Source organism: Palaemon carinicauda, chromosome 8 (genome assembly GCF_036898095.1).
Source record: "Palaemon carinicauda isolate YSFRI2023 chromosome 8, ASM3689809v2, whole genome shotgun sequence".
In the NCBI taxonomy this organism is placed as follows: domain Eukaryota; kingdom Metazoa; phylum Arthropoda; class Malacostraca; order Decapoda; family Palaemonidae; genus Palaemon; species Palaemon carinicauda.
This window is the reverse complement of record NC_090732.1, coordinates 71780157-71792656: the sequence shown is the minus strand read 5'-3', so window position 1 is coordinate 71792656 and position 12500 is coordinate 71780157.

Here is a 12500-nt window from a genome sequence, read left to right as displayed (position 1 = left end):
TTGTGCAAAGTTAATTCTTGGGATAATTTTTTTTTTTTCAGGCAGTGTATTTTCACCTCCTCGGTGTTGTTTTATGTAAATTTAGTGTTTTGTGTGAATAAGTTATCATGGCTGTTAATGTATTCGAACTCCTTAGAGGAGAGGGGTGGCAAGAGAGGTTGGCAGAGTTAAATAGGGAAGACTTGGAAATTGTTGCAGAGCATTTTGAATTGGAATATGATGTGTCCATTAGAAAGGGTGTATTGCTATTGCACATTTATGATTATGTTAAAACTGTAAAGACAAGTGGGGAACAAGAGGTGAAACCTGATAATGTAGTGTCAGTAGAAATTTTGGATAGGCAAATTGCCCTGAGACAAATGGAATTTGAAATGGAAAAGTTTAAGGCAGGGGAAAGAGAAAAGGAGAGGCAGCATGAGATTGCTATGAGAAACCCAGTTTCTTTTTCCCCCGCCCATTCCCCAAATAGGTTAGTAACTCCTGCTATTAATTTATCGCAGGCTCTCAAATTTGTACCTAAATTTGAAGAAAATAATGTAGCAGAGTTTTTTGTATCGTTTGAGAGGATTGCTGCAAGGTTGGAGTGGCCCCAAGAGTATTGGACCACTCTTATACAAAGTAAATTGGTTGGAAGAGCCCAGAGGGTATATGTAACGCTGGAGGAGGATCTATCAGCAGATTATGAGAGTGTAAAGGCTATTGTCTTGAAGGCCTATGAGTTAGTCCCTGAAGCTTATAGGCAACGCTTCCGGAACTTAGAAAAATGTAGGGAACAAACTTTTGTTGAATTTGCCAGGGCGAAGGAACAGTATGCTAGCGATTGGTTCAAGTCCAAGGAGGTGGGAGATTTTGAGAAATTGAAGGAGTTAATGTTGGTGGAGGAGTTTAAGAGGTGTGTCCCGGATAAGCTGAAGGTCCACCTCGAAGAGTTAAAACTCGAGACCGTTCAGGAGGTAGCTATCGCTAGTGACGAATATTGCTTGTCTCATAAGAGTGAGTTAGGGGGAGTAACGACAAATGTGAAGTCTAGTTGGGTTAAGATGGGTAGGAATAATAATGCTAATCCGAATAATAATGCTAAGGTGTTTAACAGAAATAATCATGTAAGTAATAATAATCAGGGTAATACTAATAATAATTTTTCTCCTGACAGAGGTAATAGGCAAAATATATATAATCCAGAGAAATTGAAAACATTGACGTGCTTCTTTTGCAATAAGAAGGGGCACGTAAAGAGCATGTGCTATGCGTTTAGAAAATCCCAAAATGCTAATGTTAGGCCAGTGATGGGCGTGGAAGAGAGAGAGAGAGAACCTACTCCAACAACATCCGCTGATCAATGACTACCTGGTTGTTTTGACAGATATTTGTCCTTCGGTAGTGTCTCTTTCGCCAATTTGTCCGAGAAAAGACGTGTGCGTATTTTGCGTGATACCGGTGCAGCTCAGTCTTTGATTCTAAGGGAGGCATTACCTTGTAATTTTGTACCCAAAAGTGGGGAATTTGTGTTATTGGCTGGTTTTCCTGATTCCGTAAAGTCGTATGCTATTGAAAATTTTAATTTAATCTGCCCTTCCTTTGCAGGGAATTTGAAATTGGCCATAGTTGATAAATTCCCGGTTAAGGAGGTTGATGTTGTGTTAGGGAATGATGTGGCTATGAAGAATAATAATTGTCCGATATTGATAAACCCTGATAGTGAAGTAGCAGCAGTTACTCGTTCTAGTGCTAGAATTGTTGACGCTGCAGAGTCAACAATTGATGTAGATTTAAGTAGTTTAGATCGTAGTGATAGCCTAGCTGTAGATCTTGGAATGTTAACGGACAAGTTAAATTGGACTACTGAAGAGCTAATCAAAGCCCAGAAAAAGGAGTTTCGGGAACTCCCTATCGAGTCAGGGGAGGTGTCTGATATGACTGGTCCCAAATTTAAGATATTTAATAATATTTTATATAGGTTGAGTAGGCCTATGGGGGTGGATAATGTTGATTATGAAATTGTGAAACAGATAATGGTTCCTTTTGGTTACAGGAAGGAGTTAATGTCATTGGCGCACGAAAGTGGTCTGGCCGGCCATTTTGGAATTCATAAAACTTCTTGCAAATTGTTAGGGAATTATTATTGGCCGAAGTTGAAGGCAGATGTAAAGAAGTTTGTCAATAGTTGTGATGTGTGCCAGAGGGTCGGTAAACCCAATCAGCGGATTCCAAAATCGCCTCTATGTCCTATTCCTGTAGTTTCCGAACCTTTTAAGGAAGTCATTATTGATGTGGTTGGACCATTACCAAAGACGCGTAGTGGTAATGAGTATATTTTGACAATCATGGATAGGATGTCTCGATATCCCGAGGCAATACCACTACGTACAATAAAAAGTGTTAAAATTGTAGATGTACTAATTGACTTTTTTTACCAGGTTTGGGATGCCTAAGATTATTCAATCGGATTGTGGTTCTAATTTTGTTAGCAGGTATTTCAGAGATAAAATGGCAGAGTTAAATATAAAACATGTGACCTCTTCTCCATATCATCCGGAAAGCCAGGGAGCTCTGGAGAGATTTCATCAGACCCTGAAATCCATGGTAAAGAAATATTGTTTGATTAATGGTTCTGAATGGGATAAGGAATTAACTTATTTGTTGTTTGCTTTTCGTTCTGTCCAAAGTCAGTCTTCAGGTTTTTCGCCTTTCAGCCTTGTGTTTGGCCATTGTGTTCGAGGTCCTCTTGATGTGGTTCGTGAGTCTTGGGAGGGAGACGTCCCTGAGGTTAATTTATTGGATTATGTGTCTAATCTAGGCGATAAATTAACCAAGGCTTGGAAATTTGCGGGTGAAAACTTATTATGTAGCCAAAAAAGAATGAAGTTTTTCTTTGATAGAAGGTCCAAGGCACGCGACTTTGCGGTAGGCGATAAAGTATTGGTTTTGTTACCCTTCCCAGGGAATCCATTGAAAGCTTCTTTTTCAGGTCCTTGGAAAATTTTGAAAAAAATAAGTGAAGTTAACTATTTAGTGGAGACACCTCAAAGAAGGAAACCTTTTCAACTGTGTCATGTAAATATGTTGAAAGCTTATATGGAACGGGAAAAAGTCATTCCTGTGGCAACTATTGGGAACACGGTAGATTCTGAGAACAATAACCATTTTTCTTTTTCAGAGGGGGAGGGTATTGATGATAATTGTTTTAATGGATGTGAATGGCGGTCGGATAATAGAAAGTCTTTGGAAAAATTTTCGGGGGTAATTTCACATTTAGGTAAGGAAGAACAAAGGTCTTTGAAAAATTTAGTATCTAATTATAAAGAATTATTTTCGGATGTACCGGGTAGGACTTCGGTCCTTGAACATGATGTAGAGGTAGGTAGCGCCACTCCTGTGAAACAATCTCCTTACAGGTTGAATCCCTTCAAAAATGAGGTTGTAGCAAAGGAAGTGGATTATATGCTAAAACATGACCTAATTGAACCTAGTCAAAGTCCTTGGTCATCACCTGTTGTATTGGTAAAGAAATCCGACGGTGATTTCAGGTTATGTTTTGATTACCGTAAGTTGAATGAGTTATCTAAATCTGATTGTTATCCATTACTTCGAATTGAGGATTGTATTGATCGAATGGGGAAGGCCAAATACATTAGCAAATTCGATTTGTTGAAAGGTTATTGGCAAGTTCCCCTCCCTTAGAATCAAAGCGGGCAAGGGCCCTGTCTGCTTTTGTAACACCACAGGGATTGTTTCAATGTAAAGTTATGCCGTTTGGTATGAAGAACGCGGCTGCCACCTTTCAGAGGTTAATGAATACTTTAGTCCATGGTTTAGAAGGATGTGTTGTGTATATTGATGATATTTGAGGTGTTGAAAAAGGCAAATTTGGTAATTAATTTAAAGAAAAGCGATTTCGCAAAGGCGAAGGTGGTATATTTGGGTCATGAGGTTGGTAATGGTAAAGTTGCTCCAAGAAGGCCAATATCGAAAGTATTGAAAACATGGTAGTCCCTAAATGTAGGAGAGATGTCAGAAGATTCCTTGGTTTGAGTGGGTACTACCGAAGCTTTGTTAGGAATTTTTCTTGAGAAAGAATGTAGCATTTGTCTGGACGAATGAAACGCAAAGGGCTTTTGATAATTTAAAAAGAGTTTTAATTAATTTCCCTGTCTTGAGAGCTCCTGATTTTGACCTTCCTTTTTCTCTTGCCACGGATGCAAGTGACGTTGGTGTAGGAGCGGTGTTGTTGCAGAATGACGAGCAGGAAGTTTCTCATCCTGTCGCATTCTTTTCAAAAAAATTGTCCTCTGCCCAACGTAGGTATTCAACTGTGGAGAAAGAGACTCTTGCGTTAATATTCGCTATTAATCATTTTCAGGTTTATCTCTCCTCCTCAGATACACCTATTAAGGTCTTGACAGATCATAATCCCCTGACCTTCATCAGCAGATACAAAAATAAAATTCAACGATTGATGAGGTGGAGTCTCATGCTGCAAGAATGGAATTTAGAATTTTCCCACATCCCAGGAAAAGATAATATTGTTGCCGATTTTCTCTCTCGCAGCGTTGAGTATTAGATTATTGACAGAGGGCTATGCAGTTATTAAAGGTAGTATCTGTATCGTTCTATTATGGTGTGTGTGCTGTTGAAGTGGGCACGCAGTGAGTAGAAGTAAATGTATATTCAAGATTTATTAATCATGGTTTGTTTACAGAGGACTATAATGTTTTGGGTATATTATATGGGATCTTTAAGGCTAAAAGGTGAGGGTGATCACTGGTACTTTCTAATGATTGATTAATTAGATGGGTCATGGGCTCACGGGTCTGTAGCACAACACAGCCGTTTTTTAGGCGCTACAGGCTGGTGTATGAGTGGTACCCTAGACTGAGTTAAGGTTAATCTACTAAGGTTTAGAGGTGTCAGGTACGATAAGGTTTATAATAAGCTAAGAAAAGAGATAGGCACTAATCTGGTATTCTGTATTTTCAGGCTAATAATTACGCTTCATCGATTTTGTTTGTTTGTTTGCGCAGGGGAGTCTTGTGGTGGTCTTCTCTGTGTCGTTCGGTGTGTGTGTGTATGTATTGGACACTATGGTGATAAGTGTGATATATAACACTGAAATAGACAGTGGTTTTTATGATCAACATTTATTGATAGTGAGTGATGTGTATCCCTGAAAATTAACAGTGTATTGAGTGTGGAAAAGGTTATAGCTTTTGGACTATATATACAGAATCCGGTTGTTAGTGCAATGACTCTTAATTAAGTTTATTAACGGTATGAGTGATGTGAAATTTTTAGGTTGGGTACCTATTTATCGAATGGTGATGTTTTGGTTTTCGGGTTTTGGAAAGTTTACTTGTGATTAATTTAGGTTTAAGATTTTTTTTAATATTGGTTATATATTGCTATCCTTGTGAGCTGCAAACCTTGGTACTTGCCCCCTCTTTCCTTTTGTTTGTCATGTTTTTGCAGTTTGTTTAATAATAATTTTTGAGTGTTGGTTTAATATTTAAAATTTTTGAGTGTTGGTTTAATATTTCATTATGTGATAACCTGTATTCGGTAATTCAAATCACTTTAAAAGAAAAAAAAAATTGAATCTTTTTTTTGGTTGGGTGAGGAGGTGTAATATTATTGCTATATATTTCTAAATTATTTAAGTTTTTATAGATGTATAAGGTTAAGTATACTGTAGACTTATTGTTTTCCTGCTTTATTGTTTGTCTTTTCACTGGTGGTTATGTTAGTGGTTATAATGGACTAATGGCTGTTTTATATTTTCAAGTGGTGTTGGTTACGTGGCTGCGCTCCTGCATGAACGGAGTTTTGGAGGGGCTTTTTTTGAGGATGGTTCCTTAGTGTGTTTCTGAGCCTCCAACATTGAAGGGCACGACATTTGCTACTGGATTATATTTACTCCTCGCCATTGCAGAGCTACAGTGTGAAGCTATTTAGCTTTTTGGATATCCTTTCTCTGCAGCAAGGACCCAGATCATCTTAACATTTTGTGCACTGCCCTTGGTTCAGTAAAAGCCAAGGGGACCTCTCTGTCCCAAGGTAATAATATTTATACCTGCTTAAGTATCGTGATCACGACCGTTGATAGTCAGCTGACGTCATTAGTGGAGCTTGTGAAAGCCTTTCAATCACACCAGCCATCGTCAATTTGATAGGGATATTTAGTTTGTATTTGTATAATATATATATATATATATATATATATATATATATATATATATATATATATATATATATATGAATATATATATATATATATATATATATATATATATATATATATATATATATATATATATATACGTATATATATATATAATATATATATATATATATATATATATATATATATATATATATATATATATATACGTATATATATATAATATATATATATATATATATATATTTGGGCTCAGGCCATGTCGTCCTGATGAAAGTTACTAAAAGGTAGCATCCTAGGGTATATTTGACTACAGTGATATTCCCAGAGAATTTTACCTTATGGTATCCAGAATTCTAACTCCGGGAGCGAATATCCCTAAATAATCTCACAGGGATATCGCATAATATCAGAGAGCCGCTCATAAGGCATCTCTCCTATTCCGTTTCCAGTGTGTATTTGATGAAGGCGGTAGCGCCCTCTTTATTCCTTTTCGTGTAGCTCTACTACTCGGTGTTTTCCCTGTGTTCTCTCGTTATTTTGGATTTAATTCAACATTTCGATGACTTCTCCCACCTCTGCTGCCTCTGGAAAGTTGAGTATTATCTTTACTGTGTATAAATTTAAGCTCTTGTCATTTTGAATTAAATCAAAAGTGATATCAACGTAAACAAGAGCTGTTGCCTACCGGAGGCATCCTGATGCTATCGCTCGCTGTGGGTCATTTAGTTAGCTAGAACGACGTTCCCGGTTTGTTATGCTTTAATAATCTAGCTATTTAGATTCTCTAGGAATGCTTATATAATGCCGTTAGTTTTTACTTCGGTGATATAGGTAACTGATCTTGCCCTTCGGGAGGCTTAGTAGCCTAGGCGTCTGGCCCTAGTACTTTCATGCATGATATAAGTTTTTCCCAGTGTTATATTATTGAAGCTATAGGCAAATATTTTATACATGTAAGATATTGTTGAATGTTCTTTCCAAGATTGTATACAAGAGAGTTTCGGTGAATTAGGTAATCGATTCTCACCGCACCTAGGCTAGTATCCTAGGTACAGTTAGTATAATTTCGCACATCCCCGATTGTTCTTTTCTCCTCCGGAGGCTAAGTTCAATCCCTCTCTCTCTCTGAGTAAGCCTTAGGCTTAATCCTACCGGTTTTATCTGTATAACAATTCAGGTATAACTATACTAGGATATGTCTGTCCTGACCTGATAACCAGAGTGACTGGTTTTTTGGGTCAGGGCAGAACATCAGAGTTTCTAGTCTGTGGTCTGCTTCTTCCTAGCATAGAGAATGAGTCTCCTTTGCTAGGTTAGGGGCGGATACAGTAAGCTTTGCTTCCCTAGTCCACGTCTGAAGGATTCTGTATGAGATGATTCCTTCCTCTAGTGGTCTAGCAGACTGTCCTGTGTTGTTTTTCTCGGGCTGGAGAATGAGTTTTCTCCGTTGCCCGGCAAAATAACTTCACCTAACTTCGTTCTGGTTGGGAGGAGGATAGCAAGTATTGCCAGTCTTCCTCCCTAATAGACAACTCTAGGTTAGGATGAGCTTCCCTAACTGCTGAGTGTCTCTTGCTAGAACGAAGTTTATAGGACCCTTATCCCTTCCCACCTCTTTCTTTTATTTTCTTTTGGCCGCAGTCCTACTTCCGTACCTAGTATAGGTTAGGATGGAGGACCGGTTCGGCTCTCTGCCGGCTGGCAATTATGTGTCGGCCGGCAAAGACCCCTTGTTCTTTGCAGAGTGAACCCCAGACCTCCCTTGGTCTCCCTTCCATGTCTGCCGGTAGAGTCCGGTAGGCTATGGATTCTTTGGAAGCCTGAATGCTACATTCTCCCCTTCCATAAGTTCACTCTTTCTGGATGGAAGGTTGTATGGCAATGCCGCCCCATAACCTTACATCCATACTGTTTCTCTTACTAGAGTTTTGTTCCCCTACCCCAGCTGCCAGTTTGACAACCAGCAGCCGGGCACTTGGAAGTTCTCTGGTTCTTAGCCATTGTCGGCAGGCATGGGTATTGCTACCTTTGCCTGCCGGCAGTGGAAACACAGCCCGAAATCTGCTGACCACTATGATTAGCTGCCGGCAGCCGGATGTTAGTGTTTTCAGCTGCCGGCCGGCAATGATTGCCGGCCGACACACATTTGCGAACCAGTGACTTGCCGACTATTAGTTAAAGGTAGTATATCTTTGAACTATACGGGGGTAAATGTCGGCCGGCACGTGCTGGTCGGCACAGCAGCATACGATGTACAGCAGTGGTTTCTCTATGTACAGAGTTTGTTGTAACACTAAAGTTCTTCCAACATACTTAATGTTATCTTGTACAGCCTTTTCTTGAGACCGTACAATATATAGAAAGTGAGTTCTTTCTGTATTCATTCTATCCCATATATTAAAACTTTACTTCAAGGTGTGAGCTTCACCTTGAAATTCCGTTTAGGAAATTAAATAGGGTATTCTAGAATAAATTTAAGCTTAGTTTTAATATTTTGGGAGGTTACAGCAATTGGCTGGGCAGGAAATACAAGTATGTGCCTTTCCTTCTTTCTTTTATAGCTTTACTGTGTAAGCTACATGTTTCAACATAAGTGAAAAGCCTTCACTTGATACTCATGGATTTTTCTTCTCTTTACAGGAAGACCATCCGAAGTGCGGGAGTGTATTCTGCAATGTCCGCAGTAAGTACTTCTATGGACATCAGTTTGCAGGAGGCACGCAGCATGTGCAGCCTCCAGAGGTGATCTCCGGTATTGGGACCCTAAGGTTTGTACTGTATGTTCTAACCTGATTACCGAGGCTTTTGACAATCCTAAGTCGACGGAGTCAAGGGATGCTGCCAGGGAAAAGTTACGATCCTGGGTGAGGGGTTTTCAGAAAAACACCTCAGGCCCCTACCTTCCAAATGAGAAGATGAGGGCCTACCTTTTCCCTAAAGCATCGGCTGATGCAGTCATTCCTCAGCCTCAGGTGGAGATACCAACTGCCCAGAATCCGGTAGATTCTGAAGTCTCGGCCGCTCTTCAAGACATCCAATTGGACGATAGGATGTCGGAGGTGTCGGATTCTACAGAAAAAGACCTTCTAGGAGAAGGTCAGGAGGAGGAGCTGTCTCAGGCTCCTCAAGTAGAAGAGGAAGAAATCGACGAGGTGTCGGTCACATCGGTTCCGGACCCAGAACCTGTTCCCTCTACATCGTCTGCTATCCCAGATGAACTGGGAAGGACTCTTTCTTCTATTGTTGAGATGATCCAACAAATTCAAAGAAAGAATGATGAAAAGGAAGCTGCAATGAAAATGGAGATAGGTAGACTTGCAGCATCACGTGGGCCCCAGAAGCGACTCAACGTGAAGGATCTTCCTTTGTGCTCGGACACCAATCCTTGGGGGTATGCCAAACACATGCCAATGACAACCGGGAAGATCGTAATATCAGAAAAGTTGGGAGCAATTCCCCTGGAAGAAGTGGAATTTTGGCCCAACAAAGATTCTTATACGGACTGCTATGTCCGTCTTAGGAAGGAGCCAGCCTCAAAGTAGGAGACGGAGCCGAAGGAGGTCATAGTTCTTGACCAGAGTAAAGCACAGGCGTTACTAGCGGGCTCCATGAAAGAGAGTGGCTTCACGAACTCAAAGGTGCCAGCCTTGAGTAAAAAGCTTCCCTCCTTTGTGGCCTCTCCAACCAGAGCCTTTCCCTTCATGGAAAAGGGATATAAGGCAGACTTAAAGGCGGTGGAGGCAGGGAAACCATGCCCCTCCTTGGAGGAGTGCAAGCCATTATCTCTGACCTTGCCCTTGTACCAAGAAGACTGGAAGGACGTCCACCTTACCTTCTCAGTCGCGAAGCTGGAAGCTGATATTGCTGAACGTCAGTTTGGTGAGGAACTTCCAAAACAGTCGGATGTTCTCTTGCGCAGAGAGCAAGAGACGAAAGAAAAACTTGCGGTATCGATGTCGTTACAAACGACATTAGAAATGATGGCAAGTGACCCCAAGAACCAGGACATGTTCATGGTAGTGGCAAAAACCCATCTGGCTACAGTTACGAATGATCTCTATAGCTTTATTAAAGCTAGGAGAACCTGTAGAGAGTTCGTGTTCGCCTTGGCTGCGGCGAGGCACGAACCGAGGAGACTGATATCCTCTTGTTTCTGGGGTAAAGACCTCTTTTCCAATGAAGTGGTTAAAGAGGTAGTAGACAAGGCCGCCACAGAGAATAGGAACCTTCTCAAAAAGTGGGGCTTAGATCTTAAAAGAAAGTCTTTTCCAGATGAGGGTCCCCAACCCAAGAAGAAGACAAAAAGGCCTAGGCCATCCTCTCGGCCGGCTAAACCCTATCGAAAGCAACAACTACAACTTCCTGTGACAGCAGTGCCTCAGATAGTGGCACAACCTCCAACCACGTACCAGCTGGTACCTCAACAAGTGGCGACACAGTCGCCAGTTTTTAACCCAACCTTCGAAAGGCAGACTTCTTCCTTTCGTGCGAAAGCTAGAAGAACAGCCAGAGGTTCTTCTAGACGCCCTTCAAGAGGAAGGGGATCCAGGGGAGGACGCGGTCAAGGAGGCAAGGCCTCAGGTCCACAATAGCAGAAGTGATTTACTTCCAGTAGGAGGGAGACTACAGCTATTTAGGGATCGCTGGACCTTCAATCCCCGGGCCCACAGCCTAATAAAGAATGGACTAGGTTGGAGCTGGAGCAGTCCTCCACCTCAATTTCCTCAATTCTTCCGTTCCGGAAGAATATGTCCGAGAGCTCTTTGACAAAAGAGTAATCCGGAAAGTTAAGTCCATCAAATTCCAAGGAAGGATGTTTTGTGTTCCAAAGAAGGACTCAGAAAAACTCAGAGTCATTTTAGACTTGTCGCCAATCAAAAAGTTCATAGTGAACTACAAGTTCAGAATGCATACACTTCAACACATAAGGACCCTACTGCCCAAAAGGGCATATGCTGTTTCTATAGAGTTGTCTGACGCTTATTGGCACGTTCCAATTAATCGTCACCTCTCCTCCTACCTAGGCTTCAAGTTACATAGATAACTTTACGCCTTCAGAGCCATGCCTTTCGGGCTAAACATAGCCCCAAGGATTTTCACGAAGCTCGCGAACGTAGCCGTCCATCAATTACGCCTAAAGGGGTCCAAGTAGTAGCCTACTTGGACGACTGGCTGGTGTGGGCAGCATCCAGGACAGAATGCATGCAAGCTTTTAAGATAGTGATCCAGTTCCTGGAACATCTGGGATTCAAGATCAACATCAAAAAGTCTCGACCTTCTCCAGATCAAAAATTTCAATGGTTGGGAATCCACTGGAATTTGGAGTCACATCGACTTTCCATTCCTGGGAAGAAGAGGAAAGAAATAGCAAGATCTGTCAAGAGACTATTGAAATCCAAACGGATATCAAGACGCGAACAGGAGAGGGTGCTGGGCTTTCTATAGTTTGTTTCGATAACAGACCCAGTGCTAAGAACACAGCTAAAGGATGCAACAAGAGTCTGGAGAAAATACGCATCAAACACGCAAAGAGATATAATAAGACCTCTACCGACTCGACTGCGAACGCTTCTCAAGCCGTGGTCCAATGCCAAGCAGTTGAAGAGATCAATACTTCTTCAACCTCCTCCCCTGTCAGTAACTATAGGCTGGGGAGGTCACTCTCACCAGAAGAGAGACCAAGGAGCTTGGTCTAATCTTTTCAAGTCATTTCACATCAACTTTCTAGAAGTCATGGCAGTTCTTCTGACACTAAAGAAAGTATCTCCTCGCCACTCGACCCACATAAGACTGGTTCTAGAAAGCGAGGTGATAGTGAGATGCCTGAATCGACAAGGGTCGAGGTCTCCTCAAATCAACCAAGTGATGTTGGCCATATTCCGTTTGGCAGAATGGAAGAAATGGCACCTGTCAGCAGTTCACATTCAAGGGTTTCGCAATGTGACAGCGGACGCTCTATCCAGGTTTACACCTATAGAGTCAGAATGGTCCCTTGACGCAGGATCGTTCTCCTTCATCTCGAGCCAAGTCCCGGAGCTGCAGATAGACCTCTTTGCGATGAAAGACAACAAGAAAATAGATTGTTACGTGTTCCCATACGAGGATCCGCTAGCGGAGGCAGTGGACGCTATGTCCCTAGACTGGAACAGATTGTCCAATATTTATCTGTTCCCTCCGCACAACCTCCTTTTGAAGGTTTTCGATAAGCCGAGATCCTTCAAAGGGAAAGCAGCAATAGTGGCCCACAAGTGGCCAAATAGCGGGAGGTTCCCTCTGGCATTGGAACTACAACTAAAATTCGTACCGCTACCGGATCCATCCC